This window comes from Furipterus horrens, unplaced genomic scaffold, assembly GCF_987537825.1.
Source record: "Furipterus horrens unplaced genomic scaffold, mFurHor1.1.pri manual_scaffold_7, whole genome shotgun sequence".
Taxonomy (NCBI): domain Eukaryota; kingdom Metazoa; phylum Chordata; class Mammalia; order Chiroptera; family Furipteridae; genus Furipterus; species Furipterus horrens.
The window spans coordinates 29,880,128-29,897,544 of NW_028327177.1; the positions used below are offsets into that span (position 1 = coordinate 29,880,128).

General features: G+C 41.2%; 1 protein-coding gene and 1 pseudogene across 2 annotated transcripts in view; one reads left to right on the forward strand and one right to left on the reverse strand.

Annotated features, from left to right (window-relative positions):
- The window catches only part of CPQ (carboxypeptidase Q), a 441,869-nt gene extending 426,514 nt beyond the window's left edge, over nucleotides 1-15,355 (reverse strand). Inside the window, exon 1 of one of the 2 annotated variants that reach the window (XM_090282787.1) lies at nucleotides 15,199-15,349. The gene's annotated coding sequence lies outside the window, so the exon portion shown is untranslated. Of the gene's footprint in view, nucleotides 1-15,198 lie in introns of both variants that reach the window. The other variant, XM_090282789.1, reaches the window with a different exon arrangement.
- Nucleotides 4,599-5,125, forward strand: LOC150004199 (protein BUD31 homolog pseudogene; annotated as a pseudogene).
- Nucleotides 15,356-17,417: the final 2,062 nt, after the last annotated feature.

Consider the following 17,417-nt stretch of genomic DNA (forward strand, 5'->3'; position numbering starts at 1 on the left):
CTTTCTGTTAATAAAACCATAACTGTCCTTATCATTCAGGCTGAAAAGTACAAAATCATCTATTCACTCTTCTACATATTCAATCAGTCACTGTCTCATTGTTCGATGCTCTTACCTTTCTTTCTACTCTCCCTACCAACAAAATTTTTATCACTTTGCCCTGGCTGGTGTGGCTCAGTGGACTGAGCACTGGCTTGTGAACCAAAGGGTCGCTGATTCAATTCCCAGTCAGGGCACATACCTGGGTTGCAGGCCAGGTCCCAGTTGGGGGCGCAAAAGAGGCAACCACTCTTTGATGTTTCTCTCCCTCTTTCTCTCCCCTTTCCCCTCTCTCTAAAAATAAATAAAATCTTTTTAAAAATGTTTATCACTTTCATTCAGATCTCCTTTATTTCTCTCACTTAGCAACAGGAGCATACTGTCATATTGTGATTTATGATAAGAAATACATATTTGGTTTTTGTCCCTATTTCTGGTACAGAGCTCCTAAAACCCTTGAAATTTCCTAAGTTAATGAGGTGATTTTTGGACCAGGCCTAAGGATGGGGCCTGGTTGTCATGGGAATCAACCATGTGATTAAAGGATTAGAACCTATCAGTCCCAGCCCTCCACCCCCACATCTAGGGAGAGGAATGGGGCTGGAGATCAAGTTCATTTGCCAATAGTCAGTGATTTAATCAGTCATGCCTACATTATGAATACCACATAAAAACCCAAAAAGACAGGATTCCGAGAGCTTCCAGGGTGGTGCACACATGAAGATGTATGCTCTGAGAGGTCATAGAAGATCCAATCCCTTCCCCGTGCCTTGCCCTATGCATCTCTTCCAGCTGGCTGTTCCCAGGCTATATTATTTTATAATAAACTGGTAATCTAGTAAACAAAATGTTTCCCTAAATTCTGTAAGCAGCTCTAGCAAATTAATCAAATCCAAGAAGAGGGCTGTGCGAGCCTCTGCTCTAGAACCAGTTGGCCAGAAGCACAGGTAACAATGTGGACTGGTGGTTGGCATCTGAGTGGAGGGCCATTCTGTGAGACAGAGCCCTCAACCCTGGAAACGGAAGCCCAAAATGGAGTCTCCTGTGCTAAGCCCACATCACCAAACAGAGACTAAATACCTAATATAACTGCTGTTTCAGCCTCTCCCAGGAATGTAATCTTAACCAGTCAGTCAGGCATTTCCTGGTCAGCATTAGTGACAGACCCCCACAGTCCCCCAGAGGAAGGTGGCCTTGCCTGCAACAATCCACCCTTTGCTAAATACTTCCTTGTCCCACCCACTTTCTGCCTTGAAAGCCTTTCCTTTTCTAAAGTTCTTCAGAGTGCTTTTCTATTTGCTAGATGGGATGCTGCCCAATCCACGAAAGCTTGAGTAAATCCAATTTTATCTTTAAATTTATTGGGTTGTATTTTGTTTTTTTAACAATAGTGTCAGATTTGAGTTGAATTGTAAGAGACTTAGCTGGTGTCTGAGAATTGCTTGGATGTGTATGGGGAAACCCACATAGACTGGAACTGGTAATCAGAATCTTACAAGCTTGTCTCTGAAACATTGTCTTACCTGTCCTGGCCAAATCAATCACCTCACTCTGCTTTTCCCTCTCCCTTTCTGCCATTCACTACTCAGCCTCCTCCATGCATCTTGAGTCAGCTCAGGCACGATCGTTTCCAGAATACTTTTCCCGACCTGGCTTCTCTTCTCACAGATGGTGCTGACTGTCCTCACTCATTTCTTAGCACCCTCTGCTTTCCTCCTTCAAAGTTTACGACAACCTGAATCAAAATTATCCAGGTTAAGTGACTTCGGCTTAAAGCATTTCAAGGGAAAGATTTGTGTCATATAAATGATCTGTCCAGTATATAGTTGAAGCTCAAGAAATGCTTTTGAGCATTCAAAGTGAACTGTGTTTCCTCATCCGTGTATCCTCATCACTTAGCACACGTGTGGCACAGAGCAGCAGCTAAACTGACGTTGGTTGTCTGGGTGAAGAGACTGCTACAATAAACTGAGTGTGCCACCCCAGTCCCCCAAATTCATATGCTGAAATCCTAACCTTAATATAATAGTATTAGAAGGTTGGATCTTTGGGAGATAATTAGGTCATGAGGGTATAACCCTCATGAATGGGATCAGTGCCCTAATAGAAGGGACACCAGAGAACTCTTGCACACTCTTTTTCAGCCATGTGAAGATAAGATGGCAACGTGCAAACCCAGAAGAGGATCCTCACCAGAATCTGACTACGCTGGCACCATGATTTCAGACTTCTAGCCTTCAGAACTAGGAAAAATAAATTTCTGTTGTTTATAAGCTACCCAGCGTATGGTACTTTGTTATAGCAGCCCAAACTGACTAAGACACCTCCTCACCTCCAGTCTGTCTGTACTTCTATCCACCCAACTCACCATTTCAGATTAATCTTAGTTCAGGACCTTTTGAATGTTCTGTGTCCTTGCTCCAGGGGACATGATACCACCATCAAAAATTACATAATTATGCCAAATGTCTCTACTATAGACAGGCTGTCTAATCTCAACTGGGTCCTCTGCATTGCTTGGCAACCCTTATATTTTTCTTCAGCTGACCCCTATCAAATCTCCCAGAACAGCTGCTACAAACTTTTTCCATTCTCCTTAAGCCCCAAATTCCGCCCCTATTCCCCTCATGCTCAACAAAAGCTCTCGTCCTCTACATAAGTGAGGAGACAGTATTATGGCCACGAGATGCCCTGGCATTCTTCATCCTCACCTCAAAATTACAGTCCTTCTCAGCTCATGTCCCAGTAAAAGAATTGCCCACCCTCCTTTCCAAAGCCAAATTTTCTATCCATAGTGTAACAATTATCCAATGTTTCTCCCTCTCCTTGGCTCCTTCCCTTCACCACAGAGGAATGCTTCAACCTCCTGCTAAGATTTTTTGAGCATTTACAAAGTGGGAAGTCCTACTGTAAGCAGATTATTTAGATTATTTTATTTAATCCTGACAATAACCTTTGAAGTTCCTGTCATTATAGTCCCTGGTTTATGGACTAGAAAACTCAAACTAGTAGAATTGAGAAATTTATTCAGTCACAAAACTTCCCACTTCCTCATACACTCGAACTTTTCTAAAGAATAATCTAAATTGAATTATCCTGCCTTATTTCCTTCCTCTCTTTCACTACATTTCTACATCATGTGCCCAAAACCAATCACAGTGACTCACAATTGAGCATTTCTGTGTCTGTCAGCAAGGATAGGGACACACATTACATACATACATTACACACATGTACACACAGCACTACTATCAACAATGATTTGATATATATCTGTTGAAATGTTGAAAAAAATAAAATTCAGTCCTTACAAGAATTAATTTTTTTTAATGTAGCACCATAGCCTTTTTCTCTTTTTCTCAGCTTCTATCACTTTTATAATTTTTTAAGCACTGTGAGTTTAGAACTGTACAAAAACACTAAAGTCCTGTGTAAGGTTTTCTTGGGTTTGAAAAGTGCTCACAGCCTGGATGTTTTTCTTTAGTTACCTAACCTAATCCCATGGTCCACAGCTTGGCACAGTCTCCATGGCTTTCAAGAACTTTTTCTGAACAAGGAGGACAAGATCAGGTCCACAAAGGAAGACCATACAACAGTATCAGCTGAAACTGCTTCCCCTTCAGAAAAGCCAGGCTGACACCACTTCAGCTGAGGAAACAAACATTTCTTCCATTGACAAGTGTTTAATTGGACATTTTGAGAATCGGATGTCATGTATGCAGATGCAAATGTTTGAAGGGCTGTTTACAGTGTAGTCTGTGCCAGACAGATTCCAATGCCAGGCCAGCACACAGCCTCCCATTATTCCGCTGGGCTCAGCTTCTAGAGATGTTTCAGGGCTCTCTGAGCCTTGTAAATTTCCACATCCAAAAGCTCATCTGTGTTTTCAAAGCTGATTCCTTCTCCTCTCATGAGTAGACACAGTCCTTCCCCTGTCAATCTCTCTTACTGTCTGCCCTGGTTCAGAAAATGCTCTGGAGAAATGACTTGAGAGGAAATTATTCCAGCTCTGGAAAGAAGTTTAGTAGTTTGGGGGAAACTCACAAAAAGGAAATGCCACAAAAGAGAAATGGAGTCTCAGCTGATATAATTATTTCAAGAATTGTTTCTGTCATTCATTGACCAGAAAAATACAGCTTACTAACTCAGCTAATGGAAATACCCACTATAAGGAAGAACTTTGATTGGGAGGATAAACAAGGATACACTCAAAATAGGGAAATCCATTCACCTTTAAGAACTAAATCATACTGGGCTTAGAAAAATGCAACACAAAAAATGATGCCATTATTACAAATTGGTATGATGTCTTCACTATATCCTCTTCTTATTATCAAATACCTTCTGTAAGTGGAATTTTTAAATGTTTCAAATCCTAACTTGGAAATACACATTGTTTATGTATTGTGTTAAAAATATTTAATATAGGAAGCAGTAAAGAAAGAAGCAACGGCCGACGGCGCTAAAGGTTCCGATGAGACTGAGGACCAGGGAGACAATGTGACTTCCCAAAATCACAGAGTAATTAGTAGAGCTGCAAAAGAACCTGAGCTTGTAACTGAAGAGACCAGAGATCTTTCAGTTACAGTCTTGGAAACAGCCCTAAGATCTTTGCAAATTATCTTGTGGGGGGGAAATGCCTAAAGTCAAAAGAAGCCGGAAAGCTCCCCCAGATGGCTGGGAGTTGATCGAACCAACACTGGATGAATTAGATCAAAAGATGAGAGAAGCTGAAACTGAACCTCATGAGGGAAAGAGGAAAGTGGAATCTCTGTGGCCTATCTTCAGGATCCACCATCAGAAGACGCGCTATATTTTTGACCTTTTCTACAAGCGGAAAGCCATAAGCAGAGAACTGTATGAATACTGTATTAAAGAAGGCTATGCTGACGAAAACCTAATTGCAAAATGGAAAAAGCAGGAATATGAGAACTTAGGCTGCCTGCGGTGCATTCAGACACGGGACACCAATTTTGGGACAAACTGCATTTGCCGGGTCCGCAAAAGCAAGCTTGAAGTGGGCCGGATCATTGAGTGCACGCACTGTGGCTGCCAGGGCTGCTCTGGCTAAGACCCTCAAGCCCTCACCCCTCTCCACCCAGGATTTTAGACATCACAGGCCTGTCCTGTCACCTCTTTCCTAAGAGCAGCTCTCCTTGTAGAGCAATGCCTGAGGCCCAAGTGGGAGCACAGTCTCTTATGTGTGAAGGCATTGTTGTTCATCAGCTGTAATTTGTAGAAATAAAACTTGGAAACCTCAAAAAAAAAAAAAAAAAAAAAGAAAATTAATATAAGAATAAAAGTTCTACCACTCATTTTATATTTGATAAGCTATTTTTATCTAATAGGCTCCACTGTGTATAAAGTCATAAGAAAATCACTAGCATTTATTAATGAGTTCATTCACTTATTTATACTACAAACATTGATCGATTACCTACTACGCTGAGAGCAACTGTTTCAGATACACTCGTATACAGAAATAAAGAATATGTGATCCTTCGCTCCAGGAAGCTAGTGAAAGAAGGCAGCAAATTACTATCATACAAAACAGAAGGAAATAAATCAGCATGTATTTATAACAAAATAATGATAAAATATGGATTATCATAGCAGAGAATAGGAAGAAATAACAGAGAAGATGGTATTTCAGCTTAGCCTTGCAGGATATATGAATTTTCATAATTGTATTGTGGGAAAGGTATTTCTAGTTAAAGAACAACCGTGAGCTACGGTGTGAACATTTATAATATGTTTTCCAGAAATGGTAAAAAGTCTAGGGAAGCTGGGGTATTATAAAGCACTCAGGAGAAATTTAAACACACACATACGCAACAAATATATTCCCAGTCCCATTTCAGCCCTAGCAATTCATAATCTACAGAGATGGGTGTGATCCAAGAGTCAGTACTTTTAAAATTTCCCAGGTCATGATATGCACTCATGATGTGATCTGATACACATATACAGATACATGGGGGAATATAGTCAGTGTTATAAGCAGAATTGTGTCCTACACACCAAAAATTCATATGTTAAAGTCCTAACCCCAGTACCTCAGAATTTGACTACATTTGAAGACAGGGCCTTGAAGGAGATGATTAAGTTAAAATGAGGGCATTAGGGTAGGCCCTAATACAACTGACTGGTGTTCTTATAAGAAGAGGAAATTTGGACATACAGATACCAGGGCTGTGCATGAACAGAAGAAAGAGTGTGTGAGGGAACAGTGAGAAGATGGCCATCTGCAAGCCAAGGAGAAAAGCCTCTGAAGAAACCAGGCCTGCTGATACCTTGATTTTGAACTTCCAGCCTCCAGAATTGCGAGAAAATAAATCTCTGCTGTTTAAGCCACCCGGTGGTATTTTGTTATGGCAGCCCTCGCAAACAAATACAGTATGTGAATGTACCAGAAATGCAGCTAGAGTTCTATCTTAACGTCAGGCCTTTCAGAAGCTTAAATGCCGTATTAGGAGTTTAGACCTTATTCTGCAGACAATTTCTCAAAACATAGGTCTTTTGAGAAGGGAAGCAACAGGATCCAGCCTATAAGCCAACTCATGAAGCAGTATGGTGGGTGAAGTAGTTTAAAAGAGTCCGCCTAGCCAAGGCAAGGCAAAAGATAGTAAGGGCTAAGATAAGGGCAGTGATAGAAAGGATGGGGAGTGGGGGACAGAAAAATTCAGGAGCTGTCACAGGTAGAAACAACAGCATTTGATTACTTATTCATTTTGAAGGATGAGTAAAGGGGGTGAATTAAGGTTAACTTCCCAGAATTTGAGGCTGTTTCAAACCACAAACTTCACACACATCACTCTACCTGCTCTTTCATAGACTGAGTACCAAATAGAAAACACAGAAAGAGCATGTTTGGAAATAAAATTGATGAACTGAAAACCAGAGAACAGAAATCAGAAAGGAGTCAAGTACAGAGATAAAGAGCTCTTAAACATAGAGGAGCTCCTTAAAGCAATAGGGTAAGGACCGCATTACCCTCCCTTCTGATTTCAACCCAAACATGCAAAGAACTTGGAAGTCATCACTCCTTTCCTTACAACAACAAACACAGCTGAACAACCTAAAAACCCACAACTTCCCTTGCACCCAACTGAGAATCGAGGGTGCAGAGCATACCACTACCCTAAAATCTGGAAAGACAGACAAATCCAGGGAGTCACGGCACAGATCTACCTTGTACAGAACTCTCTGGGGCCATAAACTGGTAGGAATATGTAGTCAAGTAGCAATTTTGCAAATTGCTGTGAACTGATTATGGACTATCCTGACAGTGAGAAACTCCTGGGGCCACATTCTTGTGGGGAGGGCACAATTTGGGGTAATCACAAGACAACTATGACAAAGGGGCAAAGACAGGAGAGAAGCTCAAGTACCAGTGAATGACGGTAGTTACTATTGATTGAGCAAGGCAGGCCTATCCTAAATGTCTACATTTCTTAACCATAACAACAAACCTATAGGGCCATGCATTAGTTTTCTATTGCTGCTATAACAAATTACCACAAATTGGTGGCTTAAATAATATGAACTTATTCTTTTACAGTTCTGTAGGTCATAAGACCAACAGTAGACTAACCAGGTAAAATTAAAGTGTTGGCAAAGCTGTATTCCTTCCCGGAGGCTCTAGGGGAGGATTTTTACCTTTTCTAGCTTCTGCTAGTTACCCACATTCCTGTCTCATGGCCTTCTTCTTCCATCTTCAAAGTTGGCAACATTGTACCTCTATTGCTATTCTTCTGTAGTCACATCTCCCTAACTCTCTGGCTCCTCTTCTGTGCCCCTTTTCCACTGTTAACTGAGTCTGCTCAGATAATCCAGGATAATCTCCCTAACCTAAGAACAAATAATTAGCAACCTTAATTCCATCTACAACCTTAATTTTCCTTTGCCACATAACCTATCATATTCACAGGTTCTGGGAATTAAGGTGTGACAGCTTTGGGAGAAGACATTGTTCTGCCTACCACAGCCAGTTATATTATGATCCTCACTTTACAGATAAAGAAACTGAAACATAGAAAGAATATGTAGTTGGTCCAAGATCACTCAGGGGTTGGTGGCACTCAGATTTGAACCCAGGAAACCCACTTGAAAGCCTATATTCTTAATCATTAAACTGTGGAGAATATAGAGTACTAGTGTGTGATTAGTGTAAATGGTAAACTCTAAAAGAAAAATTGAACTGAGTGGGCAGTAAAATGGAGTCAGCATAGTGCTCAATTCCATTATTTGCCCTCTGCTTCTCAAAGACTTTACTTGGGGTTTGTGATCCTCCATTCATTCTCTAGTCAGTCATTCCTATGGCTGCTGGTTTTCTTTAAGCTTTAGTTCAGGGAAACTAATGAAAAGAAAAACCTATAAAAGTACAGCCAGATGTTTCAGACAGCACATTTTGCAATAAAATACATGTGGCATTAATGATTTAGAACACAATTAAAGGTAACAAAAATGCATCTTCGGATTAGTCACGGATAACTTAGAGCCCATGTATTTTGATAATAGTAAAAAAAAAATCTCAAAATGATTCTGGGCACAAAAAGAACATGTATATAAAGGTGGAAGATGAATTATATGAACAGTCTGACAACATGAAAAAGAGAGGATGTTTTCTTTTTATCATTTCAAACATGAGCTAAACCAGAGGATGGAGGCACAAGACCAAAAAGGACTCTGGAATCCACTTAAGTTTTCATTTGATTTTTTTTTTTTACAATCTTTCATAAATGTTTCAAGGAAGAAATAAATTTTTTACAATTAAGAGATTATATATCTACACATAAATGTATATATCATAAATATCCATGCAATAATTATATTTGAATATTATTTATTTTTGAAACTTTCTATATCCATGCTCACCTTTATGAATTATATTCTTCAACCTCATTACTTATATTATTCAAATCTTACGATTTGTCTTTTGTATATAACTATTTGGCTTTTGTCTAGTTGATTTGTCATTCAAACAACAGTTCTTAAAGGTCTCCTACAAATTGTTTTGGTAATGTTCTCACTTCTAACCATTTCCTTTATATATTTTGAGGATGAGTATTTTTAAATATTTGGTCCATAAAAAGTCACAACTATCCTGTCTTCCTCATAGATTTTATCTTTTATCAATACAAAATAATTCTGGATTTAATGTACCACTCTTTGCTTTGAATTATACTTGGTTTCATTGTTTAAAATTGATTTTAGAGAGAGGAAGGGGGAGAAAGAGATATTCCTTTGTTTGTTATTCCACTAGTATATACATTTATTGGTTGCTTTGTATATGTGCCCTGACCAGAGATCAAACCCACAACCTTGGCATATTGGGACAATGCTCTAATCAACTGAGATACCTGGCCAGAGCCTATACCTGGTTTCATTTTAATAATGATGTGGAACTCAAGGCCCATAAGACTTTCTGGTCTCCCTGCCCTGCCCCACCATGTTGGTGAGTTCACATTCATTACTGTGTCGGTCCCTTCATCAGAGCAGGGGCAGTACTAGCACTGGGTTTGTCTCTTCTTTTTTCTGCTGAGCTTTGTCCCACCCAGTGTCCTACTTATCGGTGCTTCATAAGCAGTTAAGGTGGCTAGGTGGATTTAACTGCAAATAATTATGTTCAATATGTCTTAAATGGTTTCTGATGATTAGGGGACCCAGTTCCTATCCCCATCTTCATATTTGATACTCTAGTCAGAAAAGTCTTCACATATAATCAATGTAGATGCAGCTTACGGTAGATGTATCTTATATTTGAAAATCTGAATTTATCCCGACAGTATATTAAGGTGTGATTAAGTTTGCTTTATAAAGGGGATATTTGCCTCAGAGAAGAGTTAATCATAATACTGTTTTATATTGTAGACTTCCATTCTATTGAAAGTATCATTTGATTTCCACAGATACTCTAAATACAAGCCTTCATGACCCTCCCTACTGCATGTAGTAGGGTTGGTGCTAGGAATCCTTCCATCACTCCCTCTCTCCCTTGGCTTTGTTGGCCTTCAGATATCATCTGCTTTACTTTTACATAATGTGACATGGTGGGGGTTGGGAGGTGCACACTGTAAGCGGCCAAGGTTCCAAGACAAAGCAAGGCTCTGACACAATGAACAGAACAGTGGATTGAAAATCGTTCCAGCCATAGGATCTGATGCAAACTCAGCCTCCTGAACACCCAGATTTTTAGTTTATAAGAGAAAGATAACAGTGCCCGGATGCACCTGCTCCTGAAGGTTCATGTAACAATCAAATTTTTAAAATATTTTTAAATATAAGGTGCAAAGCTAATAAATTCTTTTTCCAAGCAAGTCTAATGTCACAACACTGAGAGCCCCGCTTCAGTCTACCTTCTTTGTTAGCAGCTATCTGTCATAGAATCTGTTAAGTGTTCCGAAAATTCCTCCCAATCATTATCCCTTTCATTTCATCTTACTCTACCTTTGTTATTCTTCCTTAGTTCAAAGTCTCCCAACACTTTCTCTGCAAAATAACATCAAACCCTCTGCCCGGTGCCTCTGAACAATCTCCCATTTGTCTTTTCCTGACATGTTGAATAAGATGAGAAATCAAAGCATGTGATACTCTTACTGTAAAGAAGTAGTTATTTGGAAGAACCAGCTCAAGTTTCTTCTCTGTATTCCAAATATGCCTACACCTGTGTCCTTACTCATCAGTCCCCTCTGCTACACTCCTGCCATTTGCTCTTCTTTGTTCCGTTCAGCTGCTCCTCTCTGTGTTGCCCTATTTGGGTTTATTTTGCTGGCTTATAATAACCCCTCATTGTGTAGGTGTTCAACCTTTTCTCCATCACTTACATAACAATTAGAGTTCTAACAAACTTGCCTTAAATATGATGTAATGGTCATTAGTCAAGTCTACTGTGTGTGTGTTTTTGTTTTTGTTTCCTTCTTTTTAAGTGACTGGGGGGATTGATTTGTCTTTTTAGACTAAGGACTTGTCATAACCTTTGAGAGGTCTCAACTATATGATGTCATTGTACAGCTATAGTGAAGGCTGTATCCTGGGGGGTCTCCCCTGAATGTTCCACAATTAACTCTACTCACTGTTTTTCTCTCAAAATCTCTTCCTCATCTTATTTCTATTATTCTCATTAGTGGCACCTCCAGTCATCCAGTGAAGCAATTTCCAAATTCTCAGGATTATTTTCAACCTTATTTCTCACATGTTAGTCATTAAATCCCACCTCTTCTATTTTCTAATTCTCAAACCTATGTTAGCTTAGACCTTCATCCTATTTCATTTGGACTATCGCAACAACATTCTCATTTTCTTCTGACCTCTTGGCTTTTGCCTCACCAGTTCCTCTGAAACATTAATCATGGAATTACTTTCTAAAGAAAATTCACATAGCATTCTCTGCTTAAAAATTCAGCTTAAAGAAATTCGTAAAAAAGATTATGTAGGCTGTCATAAAATCTAAGTAGCATAGCATTCATGTAACAATCAAATTTTTAAAATATTTTTAAGTATAAGGTGCTAAGCTAATAAATTCTTTTTTCCAAGCAAGTGTAATGTCACAACACTAAGAGAGCCCATTCACTGGCCCCAAGCTCACAAGACCTCGTTACAAAAACCATCTTTTTCAGGGAGTGCCATGTTCCTCCTCGCCCATTTCCTTGCCCATGTACCATAGTTCTCTTTGCTTGGAACACCCTTCTCCCTTCCCTTGGTTTTTAGCTTTCAAAATCCAGTTCAAAATTCACCTACTCTGGGAAGTCTTCCTCAGCTCTAACCATGTCTCTTTCCTAGGAGAATGGCAATTACTTCCACATCACCCACAGTGTAATTATTTTTGGATGGGTCACTTTCCTTTCCTGCTTAAATTCAGCATCTCATTCATTTTATTGGGCACATACTACACATTCGAGAAATAGTTACTGTAATTAATACATGCTGAATAAAGTAACTAAAGAAAAATTTCAGAGCTCTAGAAGCACACCAGTCCAACTTCTTTACTATGTGAAAGAAGCAGGGCTCAGGAATAAAGAGAAAGGACTAATAATCTGGCTCTAGCAAACACATGAATGGGTTGTTTATTTTTAAAAGCTAAGTGGTTTAGGAAGGGTAGGGGGAGAATAAAGTGCATTTTAAAGTCCTGGCTCCAGGGCAAGTAATAAAAATTGTTGCTTTAATGTTTTGTTTTTTTTTCCCATAATATTGTGAGCAATGAGAAGGTCTATTCCATCACACCAGCCTTCAGGGCATAAAATTTCAGCCTCCTGAGCTAAATCAAACTGGCATCAGCTCTCAGTTTTTCAGGTGGCGGTAACTGGGCTCTGCTTTCCATGAGGCTGAATTCGACTGACAAAGAAGAAACAAAATAATTTTCCACTTATTTTATGAGCCCCTCTTTTGCTCTTGTCAATTAATTATAAAGGTCCTGGAAACTCATCTTGCATTTGAGTCCCTGGATTACAGGGATGCAGGCATTGTATCTTGTTTGTATCAGGAGTTATCGTTCTTTTAAAGAAAGAGGTTGGTACATGAGTGAACATAAGCATGTGCAGACAAAGAAAGACACATTTGTGGCATCACCAGGGAGTACAGCACAGTGTTCATTGTATATTATATAACTTTATTGTATTTTAATACATGATGATTTTATAGTAATTTTAGAATAAATTCAATTATTTAACATAAAAAAAAAGGTTGGAAGGCAGTGCTCTACCAAGGACACTAAGCTATCCCAAGAAACAATACTGCTTGGGACTCATAGTTCAAAGCCTTTAAGTGTTACTCACTAATGACAGCTCTCAATGTCACCCACTTTATACTACCTAAATTGGTAAATCTGAACATGTTAAAAATTAGGATGCACGTGCATCTAGGTCAAAGTATCTGAGTGTACTTGAGTCCCAATGGAATTCAATATTTACAAAATGATATAAAGACCAATTCTTTGTAATTTGATCTGAATCATTCCACCCCTGGGCTTAATCCTAAATTCAATTACCCACAATGCCACGGAGTTTATCCTGGAATTGTCTGTCTTTTGGGGAGAGACCTTGTCTACATCTGCCTGTGTTTTGAGTACCTGACTTTCACATTTTCCAAGCAGAATTTCTATTTAGGAAGGTTGAATAAGGATTACAATAGTACTTAGCTCTTAGATTTATACTAAAGATTAAATGGAGCAATATAAGTAAAAATAAATCAATAAATATGACAATGCTTAGTAGGTGTTCAGTGCCCCATAAATATCAGCTTTGCTACATTCCATGATGAACAACACATGATCCCATAACCGGTTCTTTGGCAAAAAGAATCTATGAAAGTTGGGTTTTTTCACCAAACACCATGTTTGGCTCCACGTCTCCCGACAGACCTGAAATAACTGAAGCAACTAACATTATTTTATGTAACTTAACCCGTTTGGGACTTTGTTTCTGTTAAACGTAGCATGTAAAATATATTTTAATAAGTATGTGAAATGACTTAAGTACTTTAAAAAAATCTCTAAGGTTCTTGCAGCTCCAAAATGTTGTGAGCTATAACTAACCTCAAATGCATGCAAATTAATAGTGTTTCGATTCCCCAGACAGAATAGAAATATATGGCACTGTCAGGCTGGGTTGCACAGAAAACAAGTTAGACCCAGGACTGGGAGCCTGTGGCAATGCAGAATAAAACCTTGCCCTCTGTTTTCCCCACCAGCCCAGAGTCTATTCTCATCTTGAGCTCCCAGGTCCTTTTATAGAAGACGTGGCGAGGAAGGGGAGTGAGCTGCAATTTGCAGAGAAGAAAAGAGGGCCAAGACTGTGCAGAATTCCCAAGGAGAGCAGCAGCTGAGGTAAATAGAACTCCATTAAATCACCTGCAATTTCACCTTTTACCCCTGGATAAAAAGAGAGAACCCTAGAAGTCTAACTCAGGAAGGAGACCCACAACCTCCCTCATCTTGGAGGTTAAGAAACTGAGAACTGAAGAGATCAAGAGACAAGCCCAAAGTCATCCAGCTTTTCCAGAACCTACAGCTGGAAACTAGAACTGAAGCCGTGACCAACCGTATTAAACCAGTTTCAACCTACGTAACTTCCAAAGTGTCCACACACAGATAAATGTCTCTCTTTTTCTCTCTGTACTAGAGTCAGCCTTCTTCAGTCACGCACAAATTAGCCAGTGCCTGCCTCAGGAAAACAGGACTCTTCGTAATCCTGAATTCAAGAGAAATGTCTGGTTTTACAAACAAGTTACTAAAAGCAGGGTCATGTGGTTCTCCCTGTAGATTCACCTTTATCTTTCAGAAATGCATTAAATAATATTATGGTGACAATGATTCTCCAAAGTAGATAAAAAACACAAGCAAGAAAAAGCCTAGACATATTTTGCTTTAAGGAACACATACAAAAACCTACCTACATGTAAATGAAGGGATGCTTCTGTGATTTTATTTAAAAACAGCAGACGACAACTGCCCTTAAGTAGCCACGACAGAATGACTTCATTTACAAAAGTACAGCATGTACCAGAAGATGAGTTGTAAGCCTGTGTCACGCCTCCTCCCGATGCGTGTTTGTATCCCTGATTCAGGCACTCCCTCCTGCAGCTCTGGGTCACGGGCTGCGCTCATTCACTGACTCCCTGCTTAGTCACCAGTCTACCTCGAAGTCCTCACCGTTCTCCTGTTAGGCACTGAGTCCCACTGAGGACCTGACCAGTCTGCGAACTGAGAGTGGAGCCGAGACGGCACCAAAAGTGAAAGTACGGCCTCAAAGGAACCTCCAGAGGGTCCGGATAAAGCACCCTGGGGGCTGGGGGGGGGGGGGGCTAGAAGCTTGTTCCAGACTGGAGAGGGAAGCTCCTCGCTGGCGTGGGGTTGCCCTTCCCCCACCCCCGACAGGAGGGGCCGGGGCGGCACCATCCAGGCCACCTCGCAGCGGCTCTGCAGCCTCCCGCTCCATCCCCACGCCCGGGGGCTTCCCAGTTCTGGGCCGGGTGCGTCCCTTGTCACGGAAGCCGCAGGCCCCGTCTCCTAGTGGCCACCGAACCCCGTCCCTCAGACAGTCCCCACCGCAAGCGACTAAGAAAAACCAACCCCGAGGCAGGCGCGGGCCTCAGCCTGCCCGCGGGGAGGAGCCAGGGCCTCGGCCCAGGACCCTGCGCACGGCCAGCGGGCGGCGAACGCACCTGGTCCGGACGCTTGGGCGGCTGCGGAGTGGGGAGCAGCGATGCCCGGCACCAGGCTCACAGGCCAGCCTTCTGGTCGGAGCCCTTCTCGCAGCCTGTGCCCGCGGCCCAGCTCCCTGTGCAGCGGCAGGAAGGCGGGACACGGGTCGCCGGGTGGGGCAGGCCGGGCCCGCGAGCACGGGAGGGGCCGGGGCGCCGCTTCCAACACCGCCGGGGGACGGGGGAGGGACGGGTACAACTCAGTGGGACTCGGGGGACCTGAGGGCCACAGGTCGACCCCGTGGCTCCTCACCTTCTGGGTTCTGGCTTTCACCGGACAACTGAGTGTTGTCGCCCTGGGTCCTGAGCCCCGCGGCCTTGCTGCTTTATTTATACAGGAGGCAAACGAGACTCGCACGTCGCCCTCGGGCCCTCGCGGGGCTGCGAGGCTGGGCTGTGTTCCAGCAGCTGTAGCCTCAGGCCCAGGCCGCGCGAAGGCCTCGGCGCAGGTGTCTGTGCTTTAATGTGTAGCGATGCAAGTAGGAAACGCAAGGGGTTGTGAAGCTGAAAGGAAAATGCGAAAGGTTTTGGTAGCGCTGAACCTGTCTAATAGTGTCTGGAAGCTCCAGGCTTTTGTGAGCTGTCAAACGTCGCCCACGGGTGAGCGATTATTAAACTGTTATTTTCCCACCCTGCTGCTTCAGGATTGCTGGGCGGCAGTGATGAAAGGCGGAGGAGATGAACCAAACCACGAGATCAGGAAGAGTCATTTCTCTTTAATTTATGCATTAATTATATGAGGATGCCCAAGAAGAAAGGAGACTCGTCTGATTACTGCCCCGTGTAGCTTATCTCAACAGGTCACATGCCTTGCTGGCCACAAAGAATGTGCTCACCTATTTTCAACGGTTTGTGTTTTGATAAGTTTGCATTTCTTTGTTTAACACTCTTACCAAATACAAACAGTTATCTTTGAGAAACACGGAGCAGTTCGGGTCTCTCCTCTTAACCAGAAAAGAATATTTTAATTTAAAAAGAAAAACCACATACTCGGGGGGAAAAAAGCACAAATCATGCAATGTCCACTTATCTACATACACATAATCCTCTGTTAACAATCTCTCCAAGCTTTTATTAACCCTGTTGCCCAACAAATAAAGTATGAATTCTGATCCTAGCCCACCCTTCCAGGATCATGTCCATGGTGCTAAATCCACCCCTAAGGAATTACTTTTTTCTCAAACTATCTGAGGTAAAGGACAAGTTCTGTTATTTCCCAATTTTCAGGGACTGTTAGTTCTGTGAGATAAAACTAAAAACTTGCTAGAAAAAGTGAAAGTAAGGACAAAAGATCTGTAAGGCAAGCTCCAGTTTTCATTATGAGCATATAAGTATAAACTTACTCTGCCAATTTGTGTTTGTTTTCTTCCTCTTTCTCAACTTTTAGTCTCAACTTTGATATTTATCTCATTTTGGGCCAGCAAACACAGTTCGTAGATCGGTACTGATAACCATACTGTGTCTGAATACTTTTTAACTTCTGTGGCTTCTCTCATTATTCCTTTAGTGCTGATCGAAGTTCTTCTCACTCAAGGTTCAACTCATAATGTAATAAAAATAATAGTTGAACAATCATTGCATGCTTTATGCTAAGATTTTACATGCATTAACTGTGAATTCTTATCAACCCCATGAGCTAGGTGGTATTATTATTGTTGTTAGCACTTTACAGAAGAGGACATTGCAGGTTAGAGAGGTCAAATTACATAACTAGTGAGGTAAAAAGCTAGCATTCTGAACTGAACTGGCCTGTTTCCAGCATCCATGCAGTCAACCATGGCCCTCCTCCATAAAGCCTCCCCACTTTCTTTCTAGTGGAAATTACTTGTAACCTCTACCACAAGATTTTTTCCCTATTGCTTTGTATTCATATCTGTTTCCTACACTAAGCTTTAAGCTTGAGAGCAGTGTCATTAGTATATCTCCATAGCTTTAAGTGCTACTCTTGCCACCTGGAACATCCTTTTTTGCCCTCCTCTGCTCATAATAACCACTGGAAACCAAGCTCACCCTCATCTTTTTGTTACCACTATCTTTTATCCTCCATGTTATGTTATAATTATTTGTTTATGTCTGCATCCCTTGTTTGACCACAGGCCACCTGCTATATTCAACTATCTTACCAAAGATGTTTTTATTTATTTAATTGAACAAGCACTGCTCTAAGAGCCCTTTAGCGT